Consider the following 22,971-nt stretch of genomic DNA (forward strand, 5'->3'; position numbering starts at 1 on the left):
TTCCTACAGAAATACCTCCCTCTCTACTCATAAGCCATCTCATAATCCCCTGAAGGATATTTTTCCCACACCTATCCCTTTCCTCTACGACATCTTGAGTATCTCCACTTATTTGATTACTGCTTTCAGTATGCTCAATAGTAAAAATTCATCATTTCCATTTCTTTAACAAACTTGTCAGTTTTCAAAGCACTTTCATATATAATTAATCCTGTGGGATCAGTCAACATGACATGACTCTTCTTCCTTCAAAATGTCCCTCTGATTTTTCTCTTCCATAACTCTAACCAAGACCCACCTCACTTAGATGACGGCACTCATTCATCCATCATGGCTTCTAAAAAAATATTGCACCTGTGATTCCCACTACTAAATTAAACTTTCTAAAATACTGCTTTCAGCATGCTTATTTTCTACAAAAAGTCAAAAATATTTCACGTAGTTTTTCAGATGAAGCTCATTCTCTTCTCCTCATTAACCCAATATTCTCCTCCAATTGTCACCATTTCACCTATCCAATCTTATCTTGGAGCCAAATTATCTTTTTGTTTAATCTAAGTTTTACTTCTTGCCAGCTGTGTGACTTTGGTCAATTTATTTGTCTGCTCTGAGACTCTGGCCCCACAGCTGCAACCATATCAATTTCCTTATCAGTCTTTATTCACAGGACAAATATTTCTTTTTGTTATTTTTTAACATAATTAAAGTATAACTTAAATACTATAAAATTCACCTACTCTGAGTTTATAGTTTACTGATTTTTAATGTTTATCAAGTTGTGCAAGCATCACCAAAATCCAGTTTTAGAATATTTTCATCACCTCAAGAAGATCTCTCATGCCCATTGGCAGTTATTCCACATTCTCATCTGCAGCCGCACTCTCTGTCCCCATAGCTTTGCCTTCTCCGGTCATTTTATATAAGTGCAATCATACAATATGTGGTCTTTTATGTCTGGTTTCTTTCATTTAGCATAATGTGCCAAGCTCATTTCTGCCTTCATCCTTGGGGTACATATGGGTTCTTTATCTTCTCCCTTTCTTTCCACCTACCCAAATTTCTCATTGTTGTTTTCATGCTGCTGTTTTGAGGTACAATTTAAGACATAGCACTTTTATAACATTATCTTTGACTTCTTTACAGTCCACCATTTTTACCTTTATTACTCTAAATCTCCACTGGGACCTCTAGGCTTGAGTTCTTCCTTAGCTGCTCTGTGCAGCTATCATATTTCCTTACCAAGAAAAATGAAAGCTCTTTATGCAAAGCAATAGACACACTTGGAAACAAAATACATATTCCTTGAAAAAAAATGATGAATTGAGTATGTCTACTTATACTTGATACTTTTCTTTACTGAGGACAGTGACCAAGAAGATCCACAGGTAGGTAGGAGGGGAGGATCCAGATGTACGATGCTGATTTCTACAGATCTTATGCCAGAATAGCTGCCTATTTGACACAGTCCCCTGATTTTAGACACTTCATTTCCCTCCTATCATCAGTTCCCTCACAGATCCCAAAATTTCAGTAACTGTCCATTCTTTGAGGATAGGATCAATATCTGCTGATTGATCTTTGTTTCCACCTTAACGCATAGCTGCTAACTTGCATATAATGGGTGCTGAATAAATGTGTCAAATGAATGACTTAATGAATGAGTATATGAGTAAATACATGATGAGACCTTCAAGCAGGATCTGGCCACAGCAATCTCAGGAGACTTCAAGAGTCATGAGCCAGCATTAGCTTTAATTAGAAATTCCAGTTTGGATATTACAAAAGCCGAGTAAATATCTATAACTATTGTACATCAATTTGTCAGAAACACAAAATTGTACGAATTTACCCATGGAGACATCGATGAAAAGGTACAGACCCCAAATCAAAACCAAGCGAAAAGTGGATCACTCATATCCACAAAACTAAATTCCCCTACTTTTCCAGGCTAACTCACTAATGTTTGGGGAGCTGTTAGATGCCATTCCACCTTTCAGTGGATCTTATGGTGTTCTATTTTCCTGCAACTGCGTCTTCATGCTAAATGCCTGAAAGCCAAAAATCAATCCTGTTATATCCACACAATTAAGACAATGCCTGAAACATAGTGTAAAATTAATGCACATTTGTTGAATAAATAAGCTACCATTTATTGAGCATATCAATATCCCACTTAATCCTCACTCACAGTTACCCTAACAGAAACAAACATACCTACCATTGTATTAAGACCATTTTGCTGCTCCAGTTCAGAGAGGTCAGTTAACTTGGCCAAAGCCACAAAGCTAATAAATGAGAGATCCAGAAGTCAAATGAATTTATTTAACCACAAATCTATTTTCTCAGTCTGTTTTGTGTTGCTATCACAGAATACCACAGATTGGGTAATTTGTATTAAAAAAACAATTTATTTCTCATAGTTTTGGAGGCTGGGAATTCTAATATCAAGGTGCCAGCACCTTATTAGGGCCTTCTTGCTGTGTCATCCCATGGCATTAGATAAGAAGGCGAAAGAGGATGAGAGGGAGCAAAAGAGAAAGGGAGCCAAACTTATCCTTTTATCAGGAACCCATTCCCATAATAACTAACCCACTACTAAGATCATGCCTTTAGTTCTAATCAACTCTTAAAGGTCCTGCCTCTCCACACCGTTGCACTGGGGATTAAGTTTCCAACACACAAACTTAACCATAGCAGCCATGTTCTCTACACTGCCTTGCTTCATCAAAGAAAAAAGACAATATAGGAATCGTCATTCAGATGATGATGTAGTCTAACTCAGTTTGCTCAGACCAAATGAAAACTGTACATTTTATTTAAAGCACCAGAAAGTCAGCTTGAGAAATGACCGCCTATGCTTAAAAAGGATAAGATGTCAATTATAAAATCAGTAATAAAAGAACAATATAATGGCTATTTATTCTTGAAAATTAAGCAGATAGTACCTCAAAAAGTTCTTCACCACTACATCTTCCTAAACTGGTACATCTTCCTGAAATGTTTTGGTTTTTGCTAGTCCTGAGGATAATAGTGATAGGGGAAAAAAACAGCGACATTGTTTGCCCCCAAGCCTAAAAATGTTGGAGTGATCCTATGGGAACAATATATTTTGATTATTTACAGCCTTATATTATTTTCTAATTATTGCATATGTCTAAATCTTATTCCCCCAAGTCTCCAAACAAAAGCAAGGTCCCCTTGGGCATAAATTTCTTTTATGCTTCACAGCATCTAACATGATGTTGAGCTATAGACTTAGCTCAAAGTTTAAGGAATGGAAATAAATTTAGAAAATCTGGCCCAGGGACGACTGTTTTCCCTGTCAAATTTTGCCTCCAAGATTTTATCCTGTTAATCCATGTCAATGAGGACAGCACCGGCTTTGTGACATTTCCAGATCACTCTAAAAGGCCACATCAGTGGCTATTTGTCTTATCACATAATAGGGAGAAAAGCAAATTTTATTTTTAAATTAGCTTTGTTCCATTTGGTGAATTTCTGTGAGAAAATGTGCCTGTCTTCACATAAACGGTGGGCTGAATCTGTGCCTGAGAGAGAGAGAGAGGGCAAGTGTGCTCACACTTGTGGGTGGGTGAGCATCTTCAGAAAGCCCCTCAGCTGCTCTGGAGGAGCTTGCAGTGTGTGCCATGGAAACGCCAGTTACCATGGAAAGAGAGCGCTATTGTGACGAGCTGAAGAAATGCCTATGTAAAATCAGCTTACCATGTAACCTTACACTTTCCAGCATTTTAAAAAATATGACAGGGTTAGAGCACAGTCCTCTGGGGAGTCTTGGCCCTCTCAATGATCTTCCAAAACAATCTAGAAATCGAGATGATAAACTGCAGGGCAGTGTGTACCTTGCTAAGGGGCTTGACAAGCAGTTAGGTGGAGAAATTGCCAACATCGTTTATCTATGGACTACACAGCACACTATTAAATATTTTCTGTTAAAACCCACAAAGTATTACAAATGAAGAGAAAACATGGATAAAATTAACTTAAAGCGAATGGTTCCTGACTTACTGAAATCAGAATTGATGTGTTTCATCTAACTTATCTGTTAATAGGCTTTCTTGATGCCCTCGTGTTACCATAATCTCCAAAGCACTGGACAAACCAGTACATTTGTTTATCTTTATCACTCTTTGCTTACTAAAGAACTTGCTTTTATTAAAGAGATCAATCACCTGCACACAGTTTAATAGCCTGTGTGGTGCATACAAGGTGTAAAAAACGAAAAGGCAAAAAAAGGGTAAAGGGTGACAGCCCTGTTTTAACAAAGCCCCCAAAGCATTGAAGAGGCAAGATTTCAATAATATATATATTATATACATGTACATATGCACACACATACATATATCTTCAAGATAGAAAACTTGATATCAAAATTAGCAACCTAAAACATTTTAAAATGGGAAAGTGGAGACTTAAAAGCAATCAATGCTTCAACTGTACACTCAGTATTGTCTGGTTACTTTAATAAACAAAACAACTAAATGCAGCTAAGTGGAGAGACAGAGAGTGCATTACACATCTTATACACGGCTTCTCTCACACGCTTGCGTGGGAAAGCCAGACATTTGTGTCTCACAGCCCAGCCATGAAACCAGGAATCCACCCTGGCTTAATAAGGACGTGGCATCTGAGGTACACTGTTTTAAATCTCAGATATGAGGCATTGTTGAAATGTTGGATTATAGCTTACTGTCTGCATCGCAGTGTGGGAGGGATACCGAGGCTGCTTTGCTCCTGAAACTGCTCTCCTACCTACACTGAAAAACAACCCTATCCACAATCTCTCAGTGCAAGGAACATAATATCATATTTTATCTCATCTTCTGGGATTAAAAATATTGATTGAAATTTTCATTGGAAGCTTTTCTTAAAAGACACTTTCTTCCAAACCTCTTCTTTCTATTCCATTGCAAGTCAGCTATTTTTCTTGCCAAAATGCAGGAAAGCAATTAGGCTCAAGGGTATTATAAGCTGCACCAGTTCAGGGCAAATCTATTGAACTTTGCTGAGAAATTCTTGTTCATTCACTGTGAAAATTTTGATGGTTTTATCCTTTTTCTTGATAACCACTTAGTTTTAGAAACCTGGGTTACATGTGTACTGCGGGATTTCAAGACAGACCATCTTAATTAAAGTGTCGTGATGTTAAATGGGAGGGTACTAAACGTATTCCTTTAATAACTGCCATTTCAAGCTCAAATATATATTGGAAAGAACTAAAGCTAAAATACAAAGGAAATTTAGCGGAAGCAGTGATGGCGAAGAGAAAATATTCAGCCAATCTGCAAAGTGCCTCACAGGTTTTGCAAATAACGCAGGAGGACAAGCAGAGCCGATCCTTCATCTTCTATCAGCTGTTCCTGTTGCTGGTGATTACAGCCATATTTCACAGAGAACATATGGCTGTGTTTATAGCCATCAGGCAGCATTTCACAGAGCTACGACACCATGTGTCCACCAACTAGCCTTACTGATTGCAGTTAATTAGAGAGGAGGTGGGAGGCATTTTTAAGATAATTTTAAGGCATAAAGATGCCCAAAGTTCCCAGGCCTATTTGCAAGACTAGGTGACAAGAGAGGCTGACATTAAAATTTTAAGAAGCTAAGAGAAGTGGAAATTTTGCACAAGTCTTTCCCTAAGAAATGAGGCCAATACAACAACAACAACAAAACAAAGAAAAAGCATATGAACACTAAGAAAGAAGATCAGCACAATAAAGCATGCAACATGCTACTTGGGAAACTTGCACAAGTAAGAAATCATTTGAACATTCCTAAAGGACCTTTCCATGAGAAAGGTTCTGAGTCAAAACTACCAAAACAACATTTCTAGGAGTCACTTTATACTTAGTGAATCCAAGATGTAGTATATTCAATATAAAATTACATAGGGGTCTGTTATACTCCATCGAATATGTGCTGTAGACCAATTTGTAGTCCGACAGTATAGTTCTTTCTTCTTTTTAATCCCAAAGTAAAATACCAGTAAACATATGTCACCAGATAAATGATTTAAGGGCTTCAGGTTTTCAACATTCCCACTTTTGAATTTGCAAAATTTCTTCCATAAGCCCCTGGAAAAGAGACTTGACTATAGAGAGTTCCAGAGAGAGTGAACTGAGCTCACATCCAAACAGAAACCTTAGTTGAGTAATTCCTTTCCTCCTACAATTTACAAACTTCTCCCTGGAAAACATGGCTCTGTGTGTCAGAGTGTGTGTGTGTGTGTGAGAGAGAGAATGAGAGTGTGTGTGTGTGTCTGTGTGTGTGTGTGAGAGAGAGAGAGAGTGTGTGTGTGTCTACCGTTCCATCTATTACAGACACTTCTTCCTTCAGGCTCTTTTGAAAGTCTGAGAACACATACATTGGTAATTGTGTCATTTTTTTCTCTATCACTCTGCTTTGCTGAAGCTGGACTATAATGACATTAGATAGGTCGCATGATGGCAATTTAATGGCCTGAACTCAATCCACAGGTACATCGTTGCAGTCGCCTTGGGATCTGTTCTCATTGCTCTGACATGACAGAAAATACCAGCAGAGTTGGAATGGATGGCCACCTGCAGCGATGGAGGCAGTGCATCTGTGAGGACAGAAGATACTGACTCTGAAACCCGAAGGGCAGCCCAGTAGCTGGGAAGTCAACCTCACTGCCCCCCATGGCTCCCCGCCCCCACTATTAACACAGAGCATGTCACTCAACAACATTCATATGTTATGTTCTCTGTTTGGCACTGAGGACAGAGACAAACAGAACACACACAGGTCTGGCCCTAATGTGGTTTATTGTCTCTTAGGGAAGACACATAAACATTTAAATAAACATATGTGCCAAAACACCATAGATGTTATGATAGACCCATGTCCACAGTATAATAGTGGTATTTAATTAGCAGTGAAGTTGAGCTGCCTTTAACAGTCCAATCTGCCTTTAATAATCCAGTATACTTGAAAAGGGAGATGTTGGGGGGGTGTCAGGGGGTGATTTAAGGTCTACAAATTGCAGAGTACAATAATAAATCCAAAGTATGTGAAATACTTTCAAAGGCTCATGTGCATAATTCGGTGGGTGCTGGATTCTCTCAAAGGACAATTATGAAGATCAAATTAAGAAATTCTCTGAGCACCTAGGAAGGAAAAAGTATAAATTCAAAGCATTATACTGTTACTACAATTAGCTAAGTATAATATCCAGAGCCCCAGTGAATGTTTCTATTACTTAGGGAAGTTTACAGCATGACACTGTATTTTCCAGAAACCATAAAATAGTGATGATCTTTTTCATATGTTTGTTAGAATCAGAAGAGATTGTGTGTATATGTCTATATCTACATATAATATATTTTATATTACATATAGATATATGTTACGTTAGGTATATAATATAGATATATAGTTATATTAAAAATGTTTGTAGAATCTAGGGTGCCATATTAATAGACGTTGTTGTGGTTGTATTACTGCTGACCATATTTTTGTTGTGGCTAACTATAAAACAGAAGTCACTAAATTATGGCCCATGGGCAAAATCTGGCCCACAGAGGGCCAAATTCATTACCTATTGCCCATGGCTTTGGCACTCTAACAACAGGGTTGAATAATTGGACAGAGACAATATTATGAATCTATTTTTTTTCTTTTTTTGTTATTTGATTTTTTAGCAGAAAATATTTTCCTGAAAAATGGGGGTTCTGTGATCAGGTTAAGTGGAAACATTACATACTATATTTCTCTCTGGGAGATTTATAATGAAGCTTGGTATATTAAAAATTTTGAGTGGCCCTATACAAAGGAAATCTATTTAAATATATTTTCCACGTTTATTTGGCCATTTTTTTCTCTATCTAAATGTACTAACAAATATGGCAGGGACAGTGGATTGGCCACCCAAGAGCGACTTACTTCTCCTGTGTCATCTATTGTATGGAGAACATTAAATACTTTACACTTCAGCTTCTCTGGTGTCTAACCTTAGCTGTGCACCACAGTTACAGGCACTAAGACATGGTGCTTCATGAGGCAGGTGTCCTTCCAGAATAGAAACGAATGGCCCCCCCGAGAGAAAGTCCCTTTTATCTTTTCCTGGTTGCCTTTCCTCTTGACCAGAAGTCAGTGGTCCAATACCCACCTTGTGATTCTAAGGCCAATGAATAAAGGCAAAGCCATACATGCTTAGGATGGTGAAGCACAAAGATGATGAAATCCTGGGTCTCCGATGGAACCATTGAGACACTATACTAACTCAGAACTGCCTACTTGGGATGCCTCATTGCATCAAATAAGTAAACGCCTTCAGTGTGTGACAGTGTGGTAAGTAGGAAAGAGCTTCTCAGACTTAAATAGGTGAATCATCTGGGGATTTGTTAAAATGCAAATTCTGATTCAGTAGATCTGGGCTGGGCCCCTAGTCAGCTCCCAAGAGATGCCGGTGCTGGTTGATGAATCACACAATGAGTAGCAAGGTAATTGAGTTTTCTGTTAGAGTCAACTCACCATGGATCAAAAATATTAGGAAAAAACAATAAAAATAACACAACAATAAAACATAATACAATTTTTAAAATACATATTAGGTAATATAGGTAATCTAGAGATGATTTAAAGTATATGAGAGAATGTGTGTAGTTTATGTGCAAATACTATGCCCTTTTTTCTGAGGAACTTGAGCAACCACAAATTTTGGTATCCACAAGGGCATGGGAAAAATCCCTCTCAGATAACTAGGGACAAGTATATTTGCAGAAAAACACCATCATAACTGATACAACCTCTATAATTCATCTTGTAGAGAACACACTTTGAGAAATTCTGAGGATTTTTCTGTGTCATGCTTCCTATTACTACAAAACATTTAGAAAGTGGGCTCCACCCGGGCTACCATTCAGAAGATCTAGACTTTCTTTCCACATTATTTCTTGTACCATATATTCCTTATTATGAGGCAGTGTCAAAGCTACAGTGAACCACCGTGCACAAAGAAGTGATATTTTCCACAAATGTCCCAAGTATAGCAACAAATGGTAATGAAGAGATCATTCCTTTAGCCTCCAAGAAAGATACATTCCTTAAAGACTTATCCAATCCTTTATGCATAGGTCAGTAATCTCAGGTCAAGAGAAGCCGACTTATTCCCTAAGTCCCACAGGGGATGGAAAAAGGGGGGAGGACAGAGCTTGGCAAGATTACTCTCATGTATCAGGGTCTCGGTGCATGAATCTGTGTGATGGATTTCCCCCTTTGCACAGAAAAACCTTTCAAAAGAAAGTAAGGGCTCAATGACAGTGTGCACATTACATCACATATGCAGGACAGAGCAACAAAAAAATTGCAAATTTACATTTTCAGACTTTTCCTACTGCCTGTGTTTTAAGCAACCACACTGTCAGCCATTCCTTTATCTTTATGATTAACCCAGAGCATTAGCAAATACCCAATCTATTTAGAGATACAGATCTCTGAAGGTTTTGTGATTTCTTCTCTAAAATATAATACCACTTGACCTAACTGGGGTTTTGGGAGATTCCATATTTTAATTTTTTTCTCATCTTTCCATGATAACTGTGAGTTTAACAATACGGTGTGTGAAGTTGCTGAAGTATTTCATACATTCTTTATTAATTAAAGAAAAATCTCTTCTTAGAGTATTGGAAGTTTAAAGAGCAAATGAGAAGTAGAGAAAATGCAAGAAGGGCTAAAATAGCTGAAATGTACTATTTTTTCTTTTGAATAATTAGTACTAAAGAAGAAATATAGGCTTTAGATTTTAAATTCTATCATCGAAGAAAAGAAGCTAACTTTTAAGTATTCCGTCATGCTGAGGAAGAGATCAAGGGCCACTAGGCAATAACATTTTCTTGCTCCTGTGTTTGCACACCCACGGCTGTGGTCCACCAGTAGGCTTTTAACACAATTACAGCTTCTGCCTTCTGTGGCTCTCAGTGCTCATAAGGTTCATTAGGATTCCTTTTTTTTTTTTTTTTTAATTTGAAATGGAGTCTCGCTCTGTCACCGAGGCTGGAGCGCAGTGGCACGATCTCGGCTAACTGCAACCTCTGCCTCTGGGTTCAAACAATTCTCTGCCTCAGCCTCCCAAGTAGCTGGGATTACAGGCGCCTGCCACCACACTGGCTAATTTTTGTATTTTTAGTAGAGATGGAGTTTCACCATCTTGGCCAGGCTGGTCTTGAACTGGTTCATTCGGATTCTTAATCAGTCATTGCCCAATTTCGTTTTGGATTTGTCTAATCATCCTGATTCAAAGATCAGGTAACTAAGGTCAAATTCGAAAGGCGATTTGCCCAAGGCCATAGAGCCAGGCCATGGCATTCTCTAAAAAACTAGTGATTGAAATGTCTAAATCTTTGTTATTGTCAATGATTCTAACACAATTTCTGCAAATTCCCATCCAAGGACTCTGGAATGTGACACTAGGGCAAGCACTTACCTACACAGATGATATGGCTTGGTGCTGTGTTCCCACCCAAATCTTAACTTGAATCACAGTTCCCACAATCCCACATGGGAGGGACTTCGTGGAAAGTAATATAATCATGGGAGTGGTTACCCTCATGCTGTTCTCATGATCATGAGTGAGTTCCCATGAGATCTGATGGTTCTATAAGCGGCTGTTCCGCCTTTTGCTCAGCACTTCTCCTTCCTGCTGCCATGTGAAGAAGGACATGTTTGCTTCCCTTTCCACCATGATTGCAAGTTTCCTCAGGCCTCCTTAGCCTTGCAGAACTGTAAGTCAATTAAACCTCTTTCCTAGAGGTTTCTCTACCTAGAAAAATAGTAAATCAAAAACAATATCACATCTCTGGAGGAAATGTGGAGATAAGTGCCACCATCAAGGACTGGAAAGATGCAGGGGTGGTGATTCCCATCACATCCCCCTTCAACTCTCCCATTTGGCCTGGGCAGAAGACAGATGGATCTTGGTGAGTGACAGTGGGTAATCATAAGATTAACCAAGTGATGACTCCAAATGCAGCTGCTGTACCAGATGTGGTTTCATTGCTTGAGCAAATTAACACATCTCCTGGTACCTGGTATGCAGCCATTGACTTGGCAAATGTCTTTTTGTCCATTCCTGTCCATAAGACCTACCAGAAGCAATTTGCCTTCAACTGACAACGTCAGCAACATACCTTTGCTGTCCTACCTCAGGGATATATCAACTCTCCAGCTTTGTGTCATAATCTTGTTCAGAGAGATCTTGATCTCTTTTCACTTCCATAAGGTATTACACTGATCCATTACATTGATGACATGATGCTGATTGGATCCAGTGAGCAAGAAGTACAAACATACTGGACTTATTGGTGAGACATTTGCATCCCAGAGGATGGGAAATAAATCTGACCAAAATTCAGGGGCCTTCTACCTGAGTAAAATTTCTAGGGCTCCTGTGGTGTGGGGACTGTCAATGTATTACTTCTAAGGTGAAGGATAAGGAGTTGAATTTGACCCCTCCTACAATCAAGAAAGAGGCACAATGCTTAGTGGGCCTATCGGGATTTTGGAGACAACAGATTCCTCATTGTGGTGTGTGACTCCAGCCCATTTATTGAGTGACTCAAAAGGCTGCCAGTTTTGAGTGGGGTCCAGAACAGGAGAAGGCTCTCCAACAAATCCAGGCTGCTGTGCATGCTGCTCTGCCACTTCTGCCATATGACCCAGCAGATCCAATGGTGCTTGAGGTGTCAGTGGCAGATAGGGATGCTCTTTGGAGCCTTTGGCAGGCTGCCATAGGTGAATCACAGCAGAGGCCTCTAGGATTTTGGAGAAAGGCCCTGCCATCTTCTGCAGATAACTACTCTCCTTTTGAGAGGCAGCTCTTGGCCTGTTACTGGGCTTTGGTGGAAACTGAACATTTGACTATGGGTCATCAAGTCACCATGTGACCTGAACTGCCTATCATGAACTGGGAGCTTTCTGACCCATCTAGCCGTAAAGTGGGTCGTGCGCAGCAGCATTCCATCATCTAATGGAAGTGGTATATACGTGATCAGGCTCAAGCAAGTTGTGAAGACACAAGTAAGTTACATGAGGAAGTAGTTCAAATGTCCATGGTGTCCATTCCTGCCACCCTGCCTTCTCTTCCCCAGTCTGCACCGATAGCCTCATGGGGAGTTCTCTATGATGAGCTGACAGAGGAAGAGAAGACTAGGGCCTGGTTCACAGATGGTTCTGCATGATATGCAGACACCACCCGCAAGTGGACAGCTGTAGCACTACAGCCACTTTCTAGGACATCCTCGAAGGACAGCAGTGAAGGAAAATCTTCCCAGTGGGCAGAACTTTGAGTAGTGTACCTGGTTGTACACTTAGCAAGGAAAGAGAAATGGTCAGATCTGCAATTATATACTGATTCATGGGCTGTAGCCAATGGTTTAGCTGGATGGTCAGGGACTTGGAAGAAGCATGATTAGAAAATTGGTGACAAAGAAATTTGGGGAAGAGGTATGTGGATGGACCTCTCTGAATGGTCAAAAGTTGTGAAGACACTTGTATCCCATGTGAGTGCTCCCCAACAGGTGACCTCAGCAGAGAAGGATTTTAGTAATCGAGTGGATAGGATGACCTGTTCTATGGACACCAGTCAGTCTCTTTCACCAGCCACCTCTGTTGTCACCCAATGGGCCCATGAACAAAGTGGCCATGGGGGCAGGGATGGATGTTATGCATGAGCTCAGCAACATGGGCTTCCACTCACCAAGGCTGACCTGGCTACAGCCACTGCTGAGTGCCCAAATTGCCAGCAACAGAGACCAACATTGAGCCCTCAATATGGCACCATTACTCGGGGTGATCAGCCAGCTACCTGGTGGCAGGTTGATTATATTGGACCTCTTTCATCATGGAAAGGGAAGAGGTTTGTCCTCACTGGAATAGACACCTACTCCAGATATGGGTTTGCCTATCCTGCACGCAATGCTTCTGCCAAGACTACCATCCATGGACTCATGGAATGCCTTATCCACCATCATGGTATTCCACACAGCATTACATTGCCACTGACCAAGGCACTCACTTTGCAGCTAAAGAAGTGTGGCAGTGGGCTCATGCTCATGGAATTCACTGGTCTTACTATGTTCTCCATCATCCTGAAGCAGCTGGATTATTAGAATGGTGGAATGGCCTTTTGAAGTCACAATTACAATGCCACTAGGTGACAATACTTTGCAGGGCTGGGGCAAAATTCTCCAGAAGGCCATGTATGCTCTGAATCGGCATCCAATATATGATACTGTTTCTCCCATAGCCAGGATTCATGGGTCCAGGAATCAAGAAGTGGAAGTGGCACCACTCACAATCACCTCTAGTGGCCCACTAGGAAAAATTTTGCTTCCTGTTCTTGAGACATTACGTTCTGCTGGCCTAGAGGTCTTAGTTCCAGAGGGAGGAACACTGCCATCAGGAGACACAACAATGATTCCATTAAACCAAAAGTTAAGATTGCCACCTGGGCCCTTTGGGCTCCTCCTACCTTTGAGTCAACAGGCTAAGAAGGTAATTACAGTGTTGGCTGGGGTGATTGACCTGGACTATCAAGGTGAAATCAGTCTACTACTCCACAACGGAAGTAAGGAAGAGTACACATGGAATACAGGAGATCTACTTGGGCGTCTCTTAGTATTACCATGCCCTGTGATTAAGGTCAATGGGAAACTACAACAGCCAATCCAGGAAGGACTACAAATGACCCAGGCCCTTCAGGAATAACGGTTTAGGTCACTCCACCAGGAAAAAAACACAATCTGCTGAGGTGCTTGCTGAAGGCAAAGGGAATACAGAATGGGTAGTAGAAGAAGGTAGTCATGAATACCAGCTACCACCACGAGACCAACTGCAGCTACGAGGACTGTAATTGTCATGAGTTTCCTCCTTCTTTTGTTAAAAACATGTTTGTGCATATATACACTTGTACTAAGAAAATATCTTCATTTTATTTCCTTTCTCCTTATCATGTGACATAAGATTTATTGACTTCACATCAGCATTTAAGTATTGTTAACTTTATGTAATAGTATTTGGGTTGGGCATTGGTTGTATGAAGGATAGTTGTATTATGTTAGGCATAATTATGACCTTATTATTTTCTTTATTTGGAGATTATATATGATCTCAAGAGATGTGCATGGGTTCAAGTTGACAAGGGGTGGATTTGTGATGGTTAATACTGAGTGTCAACTTGATTAGATTGAAGGATACAAAGTATTGATCCTGGGTGTGTCTGTGAGGGTGTTGCCAAAGGAGATTAACATTTGAGTCAGTGGGCTGGGAAAGGCAGACCCACCCTTAATCTGGGTGGACACAATTTAATCAGCTGCCAGCATGGCTAGAATATAAGCAAGCAGAAAAATGTGAAAAGGCGAGACTGGCTTAGCCTCTCAGCCTACATCTTTCTCCCATGCTGGATGCTTCCTGCCCTTGAACGTCGGACTTCAAGTTGTTCACTTTTGAAACTCAGACTGGCTCTCCTTTCTCTTCAGCCTACAGACAGCCTATTGTGGGACCTTGTGATCACGTGAGTTAATACTTAATAAACTCCCCTTTACATAGTTCTGTCTCTCTAGAGAACCCTGACTAATACACAGACGTAATCAAACTAAGATGAGGTCATTAGGGTGAGCACTAATCCAATATAACTGGTGTCTTCATAAGAAGAGGAAGAGGCCATGTGAAAACAAACACAGGAAGGCTATGTGAAAAGAAACCACGTGACAGCAAGAGGCAGAGACTGGAGTGATACAGCTGCAAGCCAAGGAATGCCAAGAGTTGCCACCACTGCCAGAAGCAAGGAAGACATAAGGAAGGACTCTAGCGAGAGTCTTAGAGGGAACATGGCAGTCCTAGGAAACTAATACTCATGGTAAAAGGTACTTTGCAGATGTAATTAAATTAAGGATCTTGAGGTAGGACGGTTATCCTGGATTATGTGGATAGTCCAAATGTAATCACAAGGGTCCCAAGAGTTTTTATAAGAGAGACAGGAAAATCAAAATCAAAAAAGGCAGGAGCTATGATGATGGAGGCAGAGGGCCAGAGTCAAAGAGGTATTTGTTAGAGATCTCAAGACAGAGGAAGAGGCCATGAGCGAGGAATGCACTAGGTCGCTAGAAGGTGAAAAAGGCAAGAGGTTGCATGGCCTGGCTGACAGATAGATTTGGGCCCAGCAAAATCCACTTTGGATCTTCGACATCCAGAACTATGAGATAATAAATTTATGCTGTTTTACACCATTAGGTTTGTGATAATTTGTTATAGCAGAAATAGGAAACTAGTACAAGATAATGTTTTCCCTGGTTAGCTCCTACGGTTGATGTACTAAAGACAAAACCTGTAAAGAATATGTATTTCAGTGTTATCATGATTCTGGTTTTCTTAAAGATATACTAGGCATGCAATTCCAAAATGTTTAATGAATACATAAATTAATCAATCAAAATAGTTTCAACTATACAAAGACATGTAAACCAAATTGTGTCTAATAGTAACTCCCTAAGGGCAAAGATCCTACAATAAAAGTCTCTACAGTATGCAGCACAGCTACATTCACATAACAAGCCTTTTCTAAATATTCTTTGAGTAATTAGAAAATGAAAAAGGTCCTAGGAAAACCCCAGTAGCCACTAGGATTTAAAAAAAGACAAGAGAAGCCATCAGATAAGTTCTTCCTTAGAGTATGCACCCCTCCTCCTATCTTCACCCATTGAAAATACTATTGAGTTATAGAATATGGCCAGTTTCCTTTGGGTTAAGTTTATTTTTTTTGGATCACTCCTGGTGACTAATTAGCAGCCTGAATGCTTCCTTATAAAAAGCCATGTTTTCTGCACATTAGGGCATCTCCCCTTTCAGGACTGGAGACAGATGTTTAAAGGATGATCCTAGCTAACAAAGTAACATCTGGCACTTAGTATCTTGCTGTGACTGATTGTCTGATATATCACCCCAAAGTGAGGTGCAGTAGAGCCCTAGAATGCAAAATGCTTCCTATAGCATCAATACTCCCAGTGAGATGAGAAACATTGAATGAGGAGACTGTGTTAGGACAGAGAGGCCAAAGAAAAAACGTAGGTAGTAATACATGATCAATTTCATGATTATGCTTTACTATAATGTTTCAGAAACTAAACCTAAATAAGTATCAAAAAAGACTACATGGGAGCTTTTGAAAGAAACAGAAAAATTAATAGGCTTGCGTAAAAACATGCCACTACCTGAGATTGTTATTTCTAAAAATAGCATCTATAGTCTGGCAGACTGGTCAAAGCCACAGGTTTTGGGGTACAAAGAAGCAAAGGGTCTGTGCCCAATATACCTACCCACTTGGAATGTGATGTTGGGCAGGAGATGTAACCTTGGGCAAAGTATAAAGTTGGTGCAAAAGTGATTGCAGTTTTTGCCATTACTTTTAATGAATGAATTTAGTAACAGCATCTGCCATTACTTTTAATGGCAAAAACTGCAATGGCTTTTGCACCGACCTAATATTTAATCTGCAACTTGATATCCAAATATGCAAAATTGGGTTCATTGATATCTTATTAGGTGGTCCTGAGAATTTTATAAATAATATATGTTAAATGCCTAGCATAATGTCTGATACAGAGTTATATTCTTAAATGGTTAACATTTATTGATTGATTACCATGAGGCAAGGCACTGTGCTAAGTGCTTTGATTATGTTACTGAAAGCAATGGAGTAAAGGTGGTTCCAAGCTCACCAAATGCCTGAGTTCATAGCCCAGCTTCATTTACTCTCTACATAATCTTGGCAAAGTTACTTAACTTCTGTGAACCTCAGCTTCCTTGTCTCTAGAAGTGGACAGGCAGGATTATCTACCTCACAGGCTTGTGGTCAGAATTAAATAAGCAGATATGTTCACTGAACTTAGACACAGTGATTGGCACATGATAAGCATTCATAAGTGTCACTGTTATTAGCATCCCTTCAATCTTTACAACCCGTTACTACAGATGCTGTTACTAAATTCATCTTATCAACAAAGAAGCAGAATTAAAAAAAAAAAAAAACTCTAAGTGAGCTGTAGATCCAGGATTCAATTAAGGTAGTTCTGTACTTGGTCCAAGATTAATTACATTAGATGATGCTGGACGCCAGAGCCCACCAAATCTATTTTGACCTTTCACCAACACTTTCCACAATGAATTGGCTTTATTACTTTGAGAAATTCTTTAACCACTCAGTTTTGCATTTGTATAATGGGGAAACTAATATTGACACCTCATCAGGAGGTGAAGATTTAAGGAGATGGTGTAGTAAATCCCATATTGCAAAGCCTGGCACATAGAAAGCCCTCAAAATATTTCAACTACTGTAATAAATATTATTAGTAGAAGCCCTGAAGACCAGCAGTCATTTAGTGCTCCACCTCCCTTTAAAAAATGGAGACCAAGTTTAATTCTCAGTACTTACCCAGGACATTGCTTCATACCATGACACTGTCCTAGGACCTTTCTGAAGTAGCAGCCTGCTTTGACCCTGGGAAAACCTTTGGCCACAGGAAACAATCACTGTATCTTGCAATAAAGGACAATGTCCAGGCTGTTTCTGCAGTTTACTTTAGGCTGAATTTCATGATAAACAAAATGCGGGCTGGTCAATGTAGAGATAACCACTGCTGAGAGTATACTGGCAAACAAATGACTATGACTTTATGGCCCTGAAGTGTTCAACTAGTATAGACCTGGTGTACAGAAACAAAGGTACTGAGTGACACCATGGCACTGGGATACCGGTTGGGAAAGGAAAATCATTCAAGGTTAAGCATAGGGTGAGAACTATCAGTGATAAAACAGCATAACTTCCATGGGGGCAAACAGTATTCTCTGAACCATTAGCATAACTCCTGTACTTTTCCCACAGTGTTTAAAACGGTGGTGAGATAATTGATTTTGCATTAGCGATTCCAAGCATAGTATGTAAAAATATTACAAGCCTACTCCTTAGTTGCTTGCCAAAGCAACCTTAAGAAACTGGTAAGAAAACATATTGTTTACTTAAGCACAGTGAAAGTCCTTTATATCCCAGATGCTGAGGAACAGCACGAAGCCCTCCTCATGGGTTGGCAGTGCTCTATCAAGGATTCATGGGATTCATCAGGTTTTGATGGGAACTTAAGTTGATAGGGGTAGAGTGGGTGGTGAGCTAGGTAAACACTAGCTTGGCTAAAATAGAGTTTCATTGTTCCTGTTTGACAAGCAGTTCCCTGTGGCAAGCAGCCAGAGAAAACTTGGCTAATTGTCAGAAATGGACATCCACAGAGCTACTGCCCAGGGTGAAGTGAGCTGATGCAGGTCTCATAAATGACTAGTGGGTTAAAATACAGGGGAAAGGAGAAAGACCTCTTTGGCTATTCAAAAATCATAAAAATGGCATTGAGCTATAAAAATAAAGCAGACAATTGGCCTTAGAATACAATTTCTTTTCATTCTCCTTTTCTTTTTGTGAGTATTCCAATAATATTTTCACAGGCTTTCGCATGAGTGAGAGAATCCTGTTTCTGACTCTAAGTTACATTTATTCGCTTTATCTATTGAAAGGAGAAGCAGTGGTGAGAAATGTGGCTAGGAACATGCTACAGATTAATTAAAATGCTGTGAATAGAGAGGGCCTAACGCAAATGGAATTTTTAAGACAGAAAAAGTAATTAAACATGAGTGAGGAAAAAGAGAGCTGCTGTTCTTGGTTCATCCTAAGCTGAATATGTCAGCAAAGGCCATAAAATGTGGCCTTTCTTTATCGAGGCATATTTCTCCTAAAACAACAGCAATAACCATGGTAGTTTTAATAATGGTAATGTGCTTTAAGTTATTCGTGCTTTAAGGACACAAGAGAATCCAGGTTTGGGGGCACAGAGCTTAACCAATTTGGCCTCCGTCTTTGAGAAGAAAAATAAAAAATTACTAATGCTCTATTGCTGGGGTTGCCAGATAAAATACAGGACTCCTAGTTAAATTCGAATTTCATCTAAAAAGTGAATAATTTTTAAGTATAATATTGTCTCATGCAAAATTTGGGACATACTTGTACTATATACATACATATATATATATATATATATATATATATATATATATGTATTCATTTATTATATACTTGAATCTGATATTCAACATAACTAGGTGTCCCATATCTTTTTATCTGCTAAATTTAGCAACCCTGCTCCTAAGGTCTTGGAAGAGTCCCAGAAAATGTGAGAGGAGCCCTGAAGTGAAGCTTCATTAATTTCACAGTGAATCTGTCCTTGAACCGGTGCTACTAATTGCTGCATTTCACAGATGCAGAATTTGGGGCCATGCTTAGCCAATAGTATCAGATTTGGGGAACCATATATTTAAAAGAATTTGAAATTATTGTTAAAGCTTACAAGCCACGTGCAAAAGGTAAATGAAGATATCTTGCACATCATATGAGGTAGAATAGAAGGAATTAGAGTTGTTCTGCTTAAATAAGAGTAAAGAAAATGATTGATCACCAATTTCATGAATCAAAAAAGTATAACATCTCAGAATTGAGAGAGACTTGACAATTTAAGTAGTCCACACTGGTTTCAATGTTTGAATCTCCTTGATGACTTCCTCACCAAGGATTTTTTTTTTTTTTTTTTTTTGAGACAGAGTCTTGCTCTGTCACCCAGGCTGGTAGCATGATATCGGCTCACTGCAACTTCTGCCTCCCGGGTTCAAGCAATCCTCGTGCCTCAGCCTCCCGAGTAGCTGGGATTATAGGCACGCACCAAGCATGGCTAATTTTTTGTATTTTTAGTAGGGACAGGGTTTCACCATGTTGGCCAGGCTGGTCTCGAACTCCTGACCTCAGGTGATCCGCCCACCTCAGCCTCTCAAAGTGCTGGGATTACAGGCGTGAGCCACTGCACCCAGCCCCTGGCCAATGATTATTGGTCATATTGTAATAGTTGCAAACATTAGCCACTAAACAAAAGTACATGTAGAAGAAATCTTTTTTTTTTTCATCTAAGTAAAATAAAATCTGACTCTAAGCCTCATGCCTATTTGGCTGGCAGGAAATTCTGTCACCATTACTGAAGGCCCTTTCTTCTCTCAGGGTCACTTTAGAGTTCAGGAGATTAAAGGGGTAAAAGCCATGACTCTCCAGCCTGTCACAGTTGCCTCTAATGTCCCAATTTTTTAAACCACTAGTGGTCCCTGAAAAAGCAGTGCTCTTTCCACGTCCCACAGTAAACACCATGGCAAGACCGAAAACCCTTTGCCTGGAGTTCAGCCTTTCCCTTGGTGCATCTTCCGCTTTGGAGCTCTACCGGAGTGCTGCCACTGTGACCCAAAGAAGACACCAGTCATCCCTAGACATGGGGTACTTCTGACCTCACTGCTTCTCAGAGACAGTTACTTTCTGGCCCTTTTCACCAAAAGGCTAGGTTTGGGAGAGTGAGACATCACAAAAATTTATATGATACATTTTTTTCTAATATATATCTCTGAAAACCTTTCATATTAGGAAACTCACTAAGCCTAGGAGTGACCTAGTCCATCACTGATCAACTCTGACAGTTTTTAAAGTTGAATCCCTATATCTTTTACCCATTGGTATCAGGTGAACCCTCAGGAACACACAGTTCCTGTCCAATCTAAGAATGGCGAAAAACTTTAATCCAAGTTACGGTACAGAATTTACTGCTGAAAGCACCTTGCTGAGGGGGATTGTGAGGCTGCATCTGGTGTTTGAAGGGAACAAAGGCTTTGTTTAATTACTGATGTCTGATAGGAAACATGGCGGCATTGTGGGACACTGTCAAACCTGGACTAATCCATCTTCTGAACAATAATCCTTCAAAGGTTTGAAGCCCCTTGAGTTGTCATTTCTCCAGACCAAACACCACCACCTCCTTCAGGCATCTGCTTTATGACCCAATTTTAACTTCTCTCACAAATTGTTTTCTTCCTTCTGAGCAAAAGTCACTATTCCTGTCTCCCTCTTAAAGTGTAGAGACCAGAAGTGATCATAAACATATGAAGATGTCTATGTGGGAAATGCTGGCCAATTAGGCCTCATCTCCAAAGATTATCTAACAGAAGGAGATGAGATGTAGAAAAACAGCAGATACCTAATCTGGATACAATGAAGATCTTGTTCATTTGCTTTTAGTTCTTCAAGCTTCAAGTCTCTATGCTTTCAAAATGCCAATCTCTCTCTCCTTCCTACTACTCCCTTCTTTACATTCTTCACTGCTAATGCCAATTCATTTTTAAAATTAAAGTGGCATCTCTTCTAACCTCATTAGTCAGGGCCAGGTGCTCTTTCTGTATTCCCACCAGCCCCTGTGATGCCTCTAGCAAAGCACTTTCCACCTGCTGTTAGGATTGTCTGCTGGGTTCACCATCTCTCCATGTTGATTTCTGATGCCTGAGACACTGAATTACTGGCCTGGAGGTTGACATTTTAACAAAATGCCTGGCACCTAGGAGGGGTATAAATATATGGACTAATGGAAATGGATAATTTGTGTGATAAAACACTGGAGTGAACACCAGTGGGACAATCTGGGAAAGCCTCCTGGTGCTCATCAAAGACATGAAAGCAGACAGAGGTGTTGTTCACTGGGATTCTCCTTTCACTTATTCACTCATCACTCACTACATGCAAGAAGAGCTCTGCTCAAAGCATCCCATCCAAAAAAAGTAGATATGCATGTCTGCTCATAGAGTAATGAGACCTATTAGGAGCAGTGCATGAAATTTCCATATTGATCTCCAGTCATCTGATAGAAGCCTTCACTTGCTTAAGCCCCATTAGACTAGTATTTTTGTGGTGGCCCAGGGATTCACAATAGTGAGACTGTAATAGAAACTAAAAAGGCAGGGGAAGGGGGAGTTTTCAAAGCATGGCTTTCAGACTATAGGAACATGGGCAAAGATGGGAACATGGGAAATGTGTCAGGGCTTGCCCCAGAGTCTCCCTGGCTCCCTTTCTGCACTGACTGCACAAGATAGGGCAAAGACCACTCTGATAAGCATCACACGGCATAAGCAAAATCCCAGGAGCACTTTGAAAGATGCAGGGACAGGAAGAGCATGGTGATAAAGGAAACCAGTATTCTACAGACAAAGATAAATTAATAACCCACACTGAAGGAACTGTCTCAACTCATCTGCCACTAGGTTTTCTTTTCAGAGATGACACCACTGACAATGCTTACAAGATAGAATGAGATCAGATTTGCCAAAGGGGCATGTGTGGGCTCCAAGCCCTGTAATCCTTCCCCAGCCATACCCAGAAGATAAACTTTAGGTGGCAAATTTTACTTGGTATAATTGGATATTTTTGTCTTGCTTCCCTAGAGAAGCTACCATCAGAAGTGGATATGTTAAAATCACATAAAATGGGTATTGTTTTAAGAAAAAAAAAACTATGTTTTTTAGAGTTCCAATTAGGCAAATTTTTTAATTTCCTGAGGCCTTTTTTGTAAAAAGCAAATTAAACCTATTTGAGGTAGGCCCTGAATGACTGTTATTCGATTCTGTTGGGGGCATTTACTCTTGGCTGTGCCTAGAAAAGAAGATTCACAGTAAATGGCCTATGGGGGTGACTGCCATTTACCCCCACGTTTTCATAAATGGAAGCAGCCAGGCAAAGAGCACAGCTGTCACATTTCCTAAACATGCATCGAGGGTGGGAGCTACTTGAGCAACAGCCAATGTGACAGGCAGGTTGCCTCACAGAGCAGATCTAAAATTTTATTAGCAACAATTTGAACTGTTCAGGCAGGTTAAACGCCTTGTGTTTATGTATAAAGATAGATCAGTTCACTCATCTTGCATTTTCCTTGGCTGTTGATCAGTTCTAAAAATGAACCTGCAATGTGTCCAGTGTTCCCTAATACTGGAAATGGTCAGTGATCAAAAGAAGAGTGAAGCACACCAGATAAATGAAAAATTCACCCG

This window comes from Gorilla gorilla, chromosome 1 (assembly GCF_029281585.2).
Source record: "Gorilla gorilla gorilla isolate KB3781 chromosome 1, NHGRI_mGorGor1-v2.1_pri, whole genome shotgun sequence".
NCBI lineage: Eukaryota > Metazoa > Chordata > Mammalia > Primates > Hominidae > Gorilla > Gorilla gorilla.